This window comes from Ambystoma mexicanum, chromosome 8 (assembly GCF_040938575.1).
Source record: "Ambystoma mexicanum isolate Mex_15411 chromosome 8, UKY_AmexF1_1, whole genome shotgun sequence".
Taxonomy (NCBI): Eukaryota; Metazoa; Chordata; class Amphibia; order Caudata; family Ambystomatidae; genus Ambystoma; species Ambystoma mexicanum.
In genome coordinates, this window is record NC_090929.1 from 423821408 (window position 1) to 423836337 (window position 14930).

Genomic DNA, 14930 nt, shown 5'->3' on the forward strand with positions numbered 1-14930 from the left:
CTTTCGATGGGATGGTCCGACGACGTATTCCATATCGCTCCCGCCCTGCCTTCCCCGCTGCAGAATTTCTTTTGCGATTGCAGCTTACGTTCAGCAAGGCTTTGTGTCTGACTGGCAGTTGACTTATGTCACACGTTCTGGGGGGAAAAAACTACAACTGAGGCTACGGGCGTCGTGCGTCCTACTTATCACATCGGATGACGTCGGAGGAGGTCCTCGACGTCGGCGCATCGACGTTATCGACGCAGGACGCAGACGCCGGAAAAGTTTCTGAAGCAGCACAGCTGTGGTGATTACATGTCATAGATATGGAATACGTCGTCGGACCATCCCATCGAAAGAACGTTACCAGGTAAGAAAGTAACTTGTTCTTCTCTACCGTTCCTTCTCACAACTGTTAGGGAGAATTCTCTGTTTAGGCTGAATTTCCTAACCTAGTGAGTCCCCCAGCAGCTTTGCTGGATTTTTGGGTTTTATTTTTTTTCTCCTGCCAAGAGTGAGACTCTTTTACCCTCACTCTTGGACATGATTTGGGTGTGTTTCTTTGAATCTAGATGTGTTTAATGGGCTATGGGGTCTTTTACTCCATAGGGCTTCGTTTGTTTTTGTGATGTTACACAGCACCTTCAGTGCAGTGACACAGGGGTGTCATAGTGACCCCCCCCAGTATATACTCCATACGCTGGGACTGACTGTGTCCCAGGGCATGTAAAGTCACCATTGACTTTACTAGTCTTAAATTCTGAACAGAACCAGTACAAACCTTCATATTGTGGACGTACTGGCTGGGGCAATTCGATTGCCCCAGGGTCTGTTAGTCGAGGGGGCACGTCTCCGTCCCCCCTGATCGTGTTTTGGGTGGTGGCAGTTGATACTACTTTTTATATTCAACCGCAAATATTTTCCTATGGGATTTCCCATTGTTTTAGGCTACTATCTTTATTTAATTATTTACGGTAGCCTCGAACATACCGCTGGTTTATTTAATGAATATTAATTCTCCGGTTGGTATTTTTTGCCAAAACTTGATTCTAAAATGGCGTTTGTGTTCTCTTCTGTGACTCCAACCCAAGTCAAGCCCTTTGCTCCACTTTTTGACGGGCTTCTCCACAGAAGCCCTCCAAAGTGGTGCCACTCTGTCTGGGGTACTTGGGAGGGGTGGAGGGGAATTTAGGCACCCTGGACTGAGTTGCCTAGGTAACTCAAGTCGCACTCCATCCTGATTGGCCCAAGTGGTGAGCCGGCCGGCTCACCACTTAGCATGTTTGAGTGACAGCTAGGCTGAGTGACTGGGGATTTGCTGCATAAAAGCAGGGCTTTGGGGACTGGAACTTCAGAAGTCGCTACAGGACCTAAGAATCCGATGAGGGAGAAGCTGACACCACCACCGGTGGAGCCCTGCTGGGCCGTCTCACCACTTTTTCCCAACGACAGAGGAGATCTCCCGCCGGAGAATCTTCTTCCTTTGACTGGTGGGGATAACCAGTTTCACCGTCTTTTCGCCTTCCCGACGTACCTCGTGGCTGCCTTGCCTGTGCCAAGCACCCCGGCAACCGGGATACCACGTTTTACCACGACTGCGAAACAAAGGTACCACCTTTAACGGGAAAACTGTGCGGCTGGTTTCTGCCCTGGTAGTGCAACGACCTTCATCTTTCCTCCAAGTCGAGATATTCTCTTCCTCTGGACGACGACGCAACTTGCACCCACTACCAGGAACAACTGCCACCGCTGGAGGATCCTTCCCACTTAAGGTACCGTGTCCCGCCTGGCTTCCCTTGCTACCGACTGTACGGGGTAGATTTAGCCCCCAGCTTTCGAACCTGGATTAGCCTGGGACACCCTGGCTAAACTTTCCTAAGCCTCTCTAAACTCTTTTTGAACCCTCTGCAAGACTTTCTAAGCCTAGTGTAACTGTGTGATCTTGGGCGCATCTGTGCTCTGCTCTCGAGTGGGCCCAGCCTTTGGACTTTGGCTCACCAGTGACTTTTGCTCTTCTGCCTTGCTAACAGTGTTCCTGAATCTTAGAGTGGTGTACCTTTCCATATTCTGTCTTTTTCCCTCCCTTTCTCACAAACTTATTGGAGTGCCATCTAGTTAAGCGCTCACCTCTGTATGAAAATAAGTGGTGTTTTACTGTGACTTATCTGATAAAGTAAAAGGGGTGTATATATTATAATAGTAACTGTGTTTAGAATATTTTACAATTGAGTGCTGGAGTGTTTTCAACAGTGTGTTTTTAAATATATAATTATATACTTTGATACCAAAACTCTGGTCAGTGTTTGCTTGTATTGTTGTATCTGAGTGCCTATTGTGTATACTTTGCATACTGCCTCCCTCTTCTTGAGGGAAGTCTGACTGCTCAGCCACAGCTACCAGGTAAATCTGGGTGGTACAGACTGCTACCAAGTGGGTTTACTGCCAACACCTGTAGTCTTAAATCTTTTGCAGTGGTCCCTAAGGGAACTGCACAGGTTTCTGCCTAACAACCCACCTCCAACTCCGGGTACTGCTCGCTAGTCTATGCACAGCATGTGATTCTAAGCAGATTAACAAACATCAGACAATGCATTACTTACCGTAAAAGCATTTCTGATGGTTGTATCTCCTTAGATTCACATGCGCCCACCCTTCCTCCCCGCTCGGATGGAAGGAACATAGACATCTTTTTATATCTCTTTTCTGTACTCACTCACGTCTAGAAGGCTCCCTCAGGGCAGAAAAAATACAAACCGAGGGACCTTGACGCGTGAGGGATTGTGGGTACACCGCTCGTCACTATAGGGATAGTGTTAGACACGCCTTGTCGACGTCCCCTTTTCAACTACGAAAAACAAAATGCAATACTCCGCAGTGACCACTGGATGTCGGACCATGCACAGCATGTGAATCTAAGCAGATACAACCATCAGAAATGCTTTTACGGTAGGTAATGCATTGTCATCCCCTCTCTCTGCTCCTGTGAATTTTTAGTGACTTAGTCAACCTTCTAGTTATGGCTGGAGGCAGTGGAAGTGTTATACTGACTAGTGTGCTATTTTTTACTGCAGACTGTATTCACAATCCCGGTTATGCACAAGGTATTAGCATACTTGTTCGAAAAACATTTGACCTTTTCCTTTTGACCGATGTGTTTGTTCGTTTTTTTCGGTTAAATAAATATATGGGGAGGGGTAAGGGAATAGGTTAAGGTGGGGGAAGTTGTGGGCGGGGGGCCCTGGGGCGGTCACCCTCCGCATTTTTCAACCAAAGGTTAGGTCAAATTGGAAATGGGCAAACATTTTCAATCAAGTAGACCTAAACTGTGCACTATAGGGGCACCTATGTACTAACTTGAAGGTTTCTTTATTTTTTCGACATTTCTAGCGTGGTTGTTTTGTTAGCCCTTATTCTGGTAGTCGGAGGTCTGTTGGAGTGTTTTGCCTTTGGCTGTAACTCTTGGGTGTCCCTGCCTAGGCTCCCGTTTGTCTGGGCAGGCAGGAAGTGGGGGAGAAGTTTTTTACTCCCTTGCTCTGTCTCCTGAGTGGAACCAGCTCCCACAGGGGGTCTGGCTGTCCTGATTGGACAGCCAAAGGCCCCTTTCTGTAAAATACTGAGAGCGATTGCAGAGTGTGTGCTGGACTGTTTAAAGGGTGAGGCTTCTGGAGTGAAAAGCAAGTCGACCACTGGAAGCTGATGTAACCGAAGAAGACGCAGACCCTTTGCAACACTGTGAAGCAACCACTGCTGTCCTGACCCCGTTTTCTATGCGGCACAGGAGCTCCGACGTGGGCAACACATTCCCTTTGGCTGGTGGGAACAACCAGTCCCAAGACGAACTTTGAAACTAGCCATCTCCCGAGGTCTTGGGAGTTTCCAGAGCTGCAGAACCCAAATACCAGGAGACCTGCTGCCCATTTCGAGTGCATCATCATGGAAAAGCCCAGTCCGTCCAAATCTTCGCTGAACCTGTAAGGACACTCCAGAGATCTGATCCAACTCACCCAGAACCCCTCAAGAGTGTGGGAAGGAAGGAAGCGTAGATTGACCGGGCGATCTGTGCCCTTTGTTGGCACTACAGAAAAGGTGCCAAAACCGCATTGTGAACCAAGAAATTGCTGAATGTCGTGCTACAGTTCCACCCTAGAGACTGCTGCTGGGAGATACCGTCCATTTTCCTGCCTGGAATCCAGAGCTGCAACATCGCGAAGCAACCAGCAAACATTTTCTTTTAACCTAAAGTACTGTGGGGAAAAAAGGTATTTTGTTACCCGATTCTAAAAAGTTGCTCCAGAGCGTTGGAGTGGAAGTAGAGGGGTCTAGGGCAACCCCCTCTTACCTTAGACCCAAGCCGCTGCTTGGGTCCCCTTCTCAAGTCTGTTTTTAAGGTCTCTGTTAAGCAAGAGTGTATGCAGTACACTGTGGGCGACTGCACCAGCGTTGACCTCTTGGCAATAGTTAACCCAACCTTTGGTATAAGCATGTACTCCTCAAGTTGGTAGAGTGACTGAGAAGCCAGGCTTATCTCAAGAGGGGTCAATGTGAGCTGTAGGGTTATTACACAGAGATTCACAGTGACAAGTATCCAAATAAACACTTGAACTCAAGGTTTCTTGATTAAACAATTATTAATTTAACAGTCACTTGAATAAGCCTTCTTCAGAAGGGATAGATATATAGATATATATATTAGATTCACATGCTGTGCATAGGCCGACATCTAGTGGAAGCTGCGGCGTATTAGTTTTCCGAAACTCGAAAATGGGCGTCGACACAGGGCGTGCCAGTAATACTATCCCTAGTGTGACGTCCACTGTACTCAACATCCCTCGCGCGTCTAGGATCCTCAGATTGTTTTTTTCCGCCATACTGGTCGGAAGCATTTTGCGGAGTCCCCTGGCCTTAGCCATACTTTTGCTAAAATATTGATTAATTGACATCCTTCCCCATCCCAATGTCGAACTTCGACACTCTACGCCGGCTGGAGAAGAAATCGACCGTCGGCTGCTGCACGACGGATTTGGGCCTCGGAAGGACTCTGGCCTTGGCCCTGCAAGTAGGGAGAGTGGGGTGTGACATACTCTACACTCTTGGTATATAGGTACACCTTATACATTTCCTACACTTAACAGCCCGCTGCCTCAAGGTGCGTATGGCGGGTACCCCTTTTCAATTCTGCCCCAAGTGCAATCGCAAATACCCTTGGGTCGACAGGCACGCCACGTGCAATCTTTGCTTGCCGAGGGACCACCCCGAAGCGAACTGCAGAGCGTGTAGTAGGTTTAAACCTAAGACACTTAAGGACTGTTCGACGAAGCGTTGGGCCCACCACGCCAGGCAGGCGGCCATGGCAGCGGAGGGCGCCTTCAGCGATGACAGCGACGCCGTGCTTTCGGACGGCGAGGGCATTACGGCGTCGAAAGACAGCCGAGCGCAGGTCCCCGACCTCAGAAGATCGTCCGACAGGGCGGCCATGGGGAAGACCCCCGGCGACACAGGCGCTTCACACACCACCCACACTAAACACACGAAGTCCAACCGAGACTCGATGACGTCAAGTGCTCGGAAAGAGGCACAAACAGAACGGTCCGAATCGGTGTCCTCTGGGCGTTCGAGATGGAGATCGCCGCATGACTCCAGGCAATCATCCACTCTTGCCAAGAGTGCCTCGCTCCCTAGGCTAACATAAGTTCGATCGTCGGAAGACGACTTCCACCCCCAAGCCGCACTCCAGGAGTCGGAGCCCGCATACAAGATTAGCGCGGGCCCACGTTCGAAGGACAGGGACTCTACCCCTGATCCTCGACGCCAGGCGTCGAAAACCTCCGGAGCCACAAAGGGACAGGGAAAACACTTTTCCACTCACGGGGAGGGGGGAAAACAGCAGAAGAAGCAGCCTCTGCACTCTTCCACACCTGTGAAACACCCCACTCCTCCTAAACGGGCAGACAAGACCAGGTCTGGTAATATTTCAAAAAGCAGCAAATCTACTCGAGATAAATCTACCAGTTCCAAAAAATGGTCCAGTGATGACATAGGGTCATGTCAAGGATGTCTTCTTTGGCTGACTTTTACGATAAAAATCCAGACCATTTCCTTTCATATGATCCACAAGGGGCTGCACCCTCAGGCTCTAATGATCCTATCCCCCCGAGTAAGAAGCCCCGGTTTGAGACACCGATGAGGTCTACAGACCCCATGAGGTACAACCATACTCACGGCCATACTCACTGTATCAAGGAGAGACTTCCTTTGGTGAGGACCAAGATTTTGGCATGGTAGAAGAGCAAACCGGGACGGGCTACTATGGGGACGATGAGGACCAAGAAGAGGAAGAGGAAGACCCTGAAACCTACAGAGTAGATTCCCCGGTAGAAAAGGAAGCCCCGGTTACCGACTCCCCTGTCGATAACCAACCCCTCCTGAACGAGGTTCTCGCACGTGCAGCAGAACATTTCCATATTGACACCCACGGTGTCCAGGAGGAGAGGGACTTCGCAGAGGAGTTAGTGGGAGAAAGGAGGCCTGTTGCCCAGACCATCCCTATCCTCAAGTCTATTCAGCGGACAATAGACCCGTCCCTGGTGAACCCAAACCTCACCAGAGCAGTCAATCCCAGAGTTGAAAAACTTTTCAGGGCAGCCCAGTCTGACCCTCTCTATATAAGAGGACATCTGAAGCCAGACTCCCTAGTTGTCACTAACACTCGTAAGAGGGCTGGAACACCCTTGTCATCGTCCGAAGCTCCTCCAGACAAGGAGAGCAAAAAACGTTATGGTTTCGGCAGGAAAGTAGCCTCAACGTCCGCCTATCAGGCAAGGATTGCAAACTCCACCACCCTGTTAGCCAGCCACAACTGCCATCAGTGGGAAGAAGTCGCGGCACTCATTGCCTCTGCACCAGAACCCTTAAAGAGCCAGTTAGCTCGGATTTCCGCAGAGGGTAGAGCCGTGTCTGGTTGCATTTTAAAAGCAACCTTTGACGCCGCGGACAACGCAGGCAGATTGATAGCAGAAGGTACGGTTATCAAGAGACATGCGTGGTTAGGGCAGTCTGGTTTTAAGGCAGAAACCCAGGCATCATTGTTGGACAAACCGGTGGAAGCCGATCTGTTGTTTGGAAAGGCGGTCGAGGACGCACTGAAGAATGCCAAGGACGAATACGAGACACTCGTCCCTTGGCCAGTTAACCAATAAACCCCCTAACCAGAGCGGGAATAGTAGTTTTTGTCGCCCACGCGGCCAAAATTCCCAGAGAGGATCTAACTATTCCCAGGGGCAGGGTACACAGTGGAACAGCCAACAGTCTACCCAGGGTTACGGCAGGGGTAATAGGAGAGGTCGTGGTAAAGGCAGAGGCAGCCCCAGCAAGGGAGGCGGCACGCCTCCACCAAAGCAGTGACGCTCAGTTCAGGGTCCCTTCTCACGCAACCCCAGTAGGGGGACGCATTTCCAACTTCACCCAGGCTTGGGAAAGGATCACATCAGACAGATGGGTGCTGTCAACAGTATCCACAGGGTACTGTATAGAACTACTGCAGCGTCCCCGGAACCATCCTCCACGACAAAGAGTACACTCTTTAGAACATCAGAAGATTCTCCTCAAGGAGATCGCCATTCTGCTAGCAAAGGACGCGATAGAACTTGTCCCGGGACACCAGGTAAACAAGGGTATTTATTCAACTTACTTCCTTGTGCCAAAAAAAGATTTCACAATGAGCCCAGTATTGGACTTACGGCCTGCCAACAAGTATGTCAAGCCCCAAAAGTTTCGTATGACTGTGCTACAAGAGGTAATCCCCCTCCTAAAAAAGGGGATTACATGGCAACCTTGGATATGAAAGATGCCTATTTTCATATTTCCATGTTCCCAGCGCACAGAAGGTACTTGCGCTTCAAGGTGGACAGTCGGCACTACCAATTCAAGGTACTGCCCTTCAGGTTAGCTTCGGCACCAAGGGTATTCACCAAGGTACTGGCGGTGGCGGCTGCACACCTACACAGGGAGGCAATCCCGGTGTACCCTTATCTGGACGACTGGCTCATAACGGGGCAAACCCCAGTAATTTGCAGGACAAACATTCAAAGGACTATCGACCTCCTCCACGAATTAGGCTTCTCAATCAACGAGAAAGTCAAGCCTGGTGCCAAGAACCTCCAAACAGTTCCTAGGAGCAATCCTAGATACTCGAGAGGGGTTGACCTTTCCTTCAGAGGAAAGAACTTGGAATATACTACTGCAAATTCCGCAATATCAGTCCGGTCACCAAATAACGGAACGCAAAGCAATGCGTTTACTGGGCATGATGGCATCATGTATTTACCTGGTCCCCCACGCGTGCCTGCGCATGCGTCCCATGCAGGAATGGTTGGCGAAACAGTGGTCTCAGCCAAGTGGTCAGTGGGACGATCTAGTGGTCGTTTCGCCAACACTAGTACAAAGCCTTCACTGGTGGACAAGAGAGAATCTTGCACAGGGAAAACGCTTTTACGGTCCCGAAGTACAGGCAGTAGTCACTACCGATGCATGTGTGAGGGGGTGGGGAGCTCACCATCTCCACCACACAGCTCAGGGTCTATGGTCTCCCTCAGTGGCCAAGAACCACATCAACCTGCTAGAGCTTCGGGCAGTATTCAGAGCGCTTCAAGCGTTCGAGCCCCACCTACTAAACCTGTCAGTGCAAATCCGGACGGACAGCACAACAGCCATGTTCTACCTGAACAAGCAAGGAGGGACTCGCTCGCCAAATCTGTCCAAGCTTGCCCAGAAAATCTGGATATGGGCACTCAGACGGAACATCTTCCTGTCATCACAACATGTTCCAGGGGAGCTCAATTCCCTAGCGGATGCTCTGAGCAGAGACTCCCTCCCAGGGGAACACGAATGGGTTCTACACAGAGAGGTCGTAGAAGATAACTTCTCAGTGGGGTTTCCCCACTATAGACTTATTCGCCACAAGCGAAAACAGACAATGCCCAGGATTTGCATCCAGGTTCCCCCAACAGCACTCCCAGGGGAACGCCCTGAGGATGAACTGGTCACGGATGTTTGCGTACGCTTTTCCACCAACTCCTCTCATCAGGAAGGTGGTGAACAAGATGAACAGAGTCGATGACGTTCGTCCTAGTTTCTCCCATGTGGGCAAGACAACCATGGTTCCCACACCTACGCAGGATGGCGGTGTGCGAGCATCAAACTTCCAGCCTGGTACAACCTACTGTCCCAGCACCAAGGTCAAACAGTGCATCAGCAACCCAACTCAATGAACCTGGTAGCATGGCTCCTGAGGTCGTAGAGTTTGGACATCTCAATTTACCACAGAGGTGTATGGACATCCTAAAGGAATCTAGGAAACCAAACACAAGGCACTGTTACTTTGACAAGTGGAAGAGATTTGTTATCTGGTGCCAGAGTAGACAAATCAACCCAGTTGATTGCCCTCCTTCCACTATTGTTACATACATGCTCCACCTGCTAGATGCAGGATTGGTTTTTAACTCACTGAAAGTACACCTGGCAGCCCTGTCGGCATACACCACTTCCCATAACAAGGTCTTGTGGTGGAAAGTACCAGTAGTTGAAGCCTTCATGGAAGGAATAAAGAGACTTCACCCTCCTATTTCAAACCCACCACCAGGGTGGGACCTTAATGTGGTGCTATCTAAGCTCATGGGCCCCCCTTTCGAGCCCATGCATAAAAGCAGTCTCAAACACCTGACTTATAAAACGGCCTTCTTAGTAGCTATTACTTCTATAAGAAGGGTCAGTGAAATTCAGGCTCTGTCGGTGCAGGATCCCTTCTTTACTGTCCATAAAGACAAACTGGTTTTACGCACACACCCTAGGTTCTCACCCAAGTTTATATCTAAATTCCACGTAAACCAGTCCATCGAGCTTCCGACTTTCTTCCAGGACCCTCAAAGCTCGGCTGAGGTGAAACCACACACCCTAGATGTGCGTAGGGTGGTCCTCTACTATGTAAATAAAACCAGACCGCTAAGGAAAACAGATCAACTGTTTGTCTCCGTAGCTACAGGCAGAGAGGGGGATCGCGTCTCTAAAGGTGCCATCTCGAAGTGGATTATTAACTCTATCCAGCTGTGTTACTCACTCTCTGAAAGAACTCTGCCTTTCACGCCAAGAGCCCACTCTACTAGAGGCATTGGGGCCACTCTGGCTTTAATTGCCAATGTACCCCTTGACACCATTTGCAAAGCAGCTACTTGGAGCTCTATTCACACTTTTACTCCGCATTACTGCATGGACACCCATTCCAAGGCAGATACACAAGTGGGACAAGTGGTTCGAAGACACTTATTTGCTCATGACCCTTCTCACATCTCACCTCCTTTTTCAGGTACTGCTCGCTAATCTATTCACAGCATGTGATCTAAGCAGATTACACAAGCCTCAGAAGGGATACATTACTTGCCGTAATCGTATTTCTGATGCTTGTATCTGCTTAGATTCACATGCAACCCACCCTTCCTCCCCTCTGAGAGAAGGCGCATGGTTGCTTGTAGTCTTACCTTTCTATCTGCTTGGATTATCTGTACTCGCGCTACTCCTCATGCTACCTAATGTCAGGAAAAAATACAATCTGAGGATCCTAGACGCGTGAGGGATCTTGGGTACAGTGGACGTCACACTAGGGATAGTATTACTGGCACGCCCTGTCGACGCCCATTTTCGAGATTCGAAAAACAAACTAATACTCTGCAGCTTCCACTAGATGTCGGCCTATGCACAGCATGTGAATCTAAGCAGATACAAGCATCAGAAATACGATTACGGCAAGTAATGTATCCCTTCTGAGGCTTGTGTAATCTGCTTAGATCACATGCTGTGCATAGGTCCGACATCCAGTGGTCACTGCGGAGTATTGCATTTTGTTTTTCGTAGTCGAAAAGGGGACGTCGACAAGGCGTGTCTGTAACACTATCCCTATAGTGACGTGCGTTGTACCCACAATCCCTCACGCGTCGAGGTCCCTCAGATTGTTTTTTTCCGCCCAGCTACTGGTCGCCTTTATGCGGAGCTCCTCGAGAGACATTGCCAAATAGTTTCTTCGACCTTTGGTCGTTTGTTATTAATATCAATAACGTAGATCCCTCCCTCAACGCAGAGCTGTTTCTCCGCCGAGCAAGATCTTCGACGGAAGGACGAAGGGAGGGGATCCTTCGGCGCTGCCGAACACGTGGCCTCGCCTCGCCGGCCATACACAGTAGGGAGAGTGGGGTTTTGTGGTCTTTCTTTCTTCTCTTTCCCCTCCCTCTCTTTCGAGGTCGTAGTCACACTTATTACCCCCAGCTATGGAGAGGATGCCATTTAGGTGTTTTGCTCGCTTTGCAAGGGTAAATATACCTGGAAGGATAAGCACAAACGGTGCAACCGTTGCTTACCCCTCGATCACCAGGAGGACGGCTGTGCGGCCTGTAAATTACTAAAGCCCAAAACTCTAAAAGACCGCAGGGTCAAAAGGTGGGCGGCCTACGCCATGTCTAGGCCTGACTCCTCGCCCGCTACCGCCGCCGAGTGCGACGAGGACAGTGACTACACGGCCCCCGTAACGGAGGCTGTAGACCTCTCAAAGGAGCGTTCACGCTCCTCGTCTGTCCCCGGCCCCGACGAGCCCGGCTCACGCCCAGCTTATGGGGATGAACACCCCGGCGACAAGGATGCACACGGAAAAACACCGAAGCACATACCCCCCGGCACGCATTCGTCAAAGACGAAGGCAGCCATAGCGCCAACGGGGACGCCGGGCCCACCGGCGTCTTCCGCCGACCGTAAGGGTCATCAGCCCTCCCCGCCACCGCTTCGGCGACAGGCGACTGGGCATTCTAAAAATAAGGGTGCTTACACCAAAACCTCCGGCGACGCGCATCGCAAGAGCGCTCACGTTGCCACCAAGGACTCGACGACCAAGGACTCGACGACCAAGGACTCGACGACCAAGGACTCGACGACCAAGGACTCGATGGCGGCCGATCCCTCGGAAGAGAGAATGATCGCCGAAAGCCTCGCGCGCATAGCATCTAAGGATGGCCAGAGATGTACGGCGAGTGAGACGCCGAAAACCAATCACAAGGCCAAAGATACGCCGAAAGCGCCGGAAAACAGATCAGGCCAGTTCCCGACGCCGACGGAAGGCCCTAGCCAGCGAGAAGGCTACTCAGAAGGCGAGGGCTCACTTTCTTCGACGTTATGGGACACAACCAGACAATTACAGGAGGAAGAAACTCCTTTTTCTTTCCCAGACCGTCCTGGCCGACCTCAGTGGACCTTTGAAAGGTTCCAGACCTGTATGGACAAACTAGACAGGTTCATGTCCATCCCAGAAGACAGGGCGCCCAAGAGACCAAGGGAGGCACCCCTGGAGAGTCCAAGGGCTAAATACCAGAAGTTTTATAACCCCATACAGGAGGACATATACTATTACAATCCCACTGAGGAAGACACCTTCTTCCAGGAGGAAGATGAGTTCACCTATGTTGAAGACCAACAAGAAGAGGAAGGTTTTCACGAGGAAACTAACCTTTGTGAGGAGGGATTCCAGGAAGACACAGGCGAGGGCGACCCAAATCCCTGGCAGTCACCGGCTAGGTCGACTGACACAGGCAGTAGCAGTATAGTCATCAGGTCTACTGAAACTACCCCAGTCAGGAAGCCTTCGCCTGTCGATCAACCCACCTTCAATGCACTGCTGAAGAAGGCAGCAGCACATTTCGAAATCGAAACTGGGGAGGTCACCCCAGACACCGATTTTGTGGAGAGGATTATCAAGGAAAAAACCCCTACTAGCCAGATTATACCCATCCTCGCCTCAGTTAAGAGACGTATTACACCTTCTCTTTCCACTCCTGCATTGGTGAGAGGGGTCAATCCGAGGATTGAAAAACTGTTCTCTCCCTCTCAATCAGACCCATTATATATTAAGGATCACTCAATCCCGGACTCCCTGGTCGTGACCAACACCAGGAAAAGGGCAGGAGTCCCACTATCTACCAGCGAGGCACCCCCAGATAAAGAGGGGAAGAAGCTGTATGCCCTAGCCAAGAGAATCACCACCTCTGCAGCATTCTCTACCAGAATTGCCAATAATAATACCCTATTGGCAAGCTACGCCGATGCTCAATGGGCTAAGCTCAAACAGGACATCGAAGAAGTTCCCGAACCCCTAAGAACTTGTTTACTGGCTACAGTTAACGAGGGCTCTCTGGTCAATCAAAGCATCGTCAAGAATACCCTCGATGCAGCAGAGAATCCTGCCAAAGACAAAATAAACAAAGGGACTAAACTTGGTTTGGCGCACAGAGTAAATCTGAAGGACCTTTCCAACAAGAAATGGTGACAAACCTGGCACCCAAGGCTGCATTACTGCAGCTGCGATTGCAGCCCGCGGTAGAAACACACATGGGTAGGAAAAGTAAACCACTGCCTCCAGCCATTAATTGTAGAAAGGGTAACATAAAAATGTTACATGAGAAACTAGAGAAAGGGGATACTAAGTAACCCCTACAGCACCTTATTGTAAGATGGTGTGTGCTGGGTCTAGAAAGTTACAAAATGTAAGTAAAGTCAGTTTCACTTCACTGCTCTTGGAAACAGTAGTTTCACCAAGAGAAGGTATTTAAACTTTTGGTAAATCGAAGACTTCCCTGTGCCACTGCACTGAAGGTGCTGTGTCACAATGTAAAGAAGATGCCTGTGGCGTTTCAGGCTCCGAAGTCAAAAGAAACAGAGTCCAAATCATAGAAAAATACATGAGTGGGGAAAAACGTCTCCCTCTCTCCAGGTTAGAAATTCAGTCCTAACGTCTAGCAAAAAGAGCTGGGGGTCTCGAAGGTAGAAGGGAATTGGCACATTTCTGAGAATTCTCCCTAACAGTCTCCCTTGTTAGTTTTAACTTGCTGCTCCAATAACACTAGAAACTGGAATAAATCCACATGAACTCTTCGTAATTGCTTCTTGTCAAGACTTAAAGTCCTCTCCGAACTGCCTTTAGCTAGCGTTGTGTTTTTGCACTTAAAGAACTTACTAGGCGAAGAAACAATCTATAGAAACTTGAAATAAGCTTATGTTAAACTAACAATTTTCTTCCCTTTAAATGACTTTACTATTTGTGTTTGCAGAGTAAATGTATTACACCGTTGAAAGCCACATGAGTGTGCAATAACCAATAATGTGATAACATTCTTTTCCCTTTCTAACGTTGCTACAGACTGCGAACAAACGCAAAAGTGAAAGTGCTCTTTGAAGTGTATTATCAAGTAGTCCTAAGTGTTCTCGTATAAACGTCTGAAATACTTAGTGATTCTGGCGTAAATATAATAAATGCATACTTTTTATATAATACATGGAAATGCTTCTTTTCTGTGCCTGTTTAAATAATATTTGGTGTACTTACCTACAGCTCACCTCTTCCTCTTAAAATAAGACTGACTGCTCTGCCACACTACCAAGGTCCTGTGCTAGTACAGAGTGATACTAAGAGTTGGCGGAACCACTGGGATAGCTTACTGAAGACTTACTGGCAGTAGGTCTTTAGGAAAACTCCCCTAACACTGACCTCTCCACATCTCTCCTCTACCTCTCAACGTCTCCTCCTCAGAGACCTCAATATCCACCTGGATGCTTCCAATCACTCCTCTGGGCTCTTCCACAACCTCTGCGACTCTCTCTCTCTGTCTCTCTCTCTCCATTCTACCCTCTGGTCGACGCACACTGCCAGAAGCACACGGGATGTTCTCATCTCCTCGGACATCCATCTCTCTAACCCTCTCACTACTCCTCTCTTGGACTGACCACTTTCTTCTTTCCTCTCAACTGACTGTCCTCCAGGCAAAGTCCACCACTGCACCACCGCCTACCTTCTCGGTCATTCTGCCAATGAAGCGTGTGTCTGTGGATTCATTTGCCTCTAACCTGCAACTTGCTCCTCCAAC

The 14930-nt window shown here is 49.4% G+C and overlaps 1 protein-coding gene across 2 annotated transcripts in view; it reads left to right on the plus strand.

Annotated features, from left to right (window-relative positions):
* Window positions 1-14930, plus strand: part of EXOSC10 (exosome component 10) — a 1010963-nt gene that overhangs the window by 281505 nt on the left and 714528 nt on the right. The gene's annotated exons all lie outside the window — the stretch shown is intronic.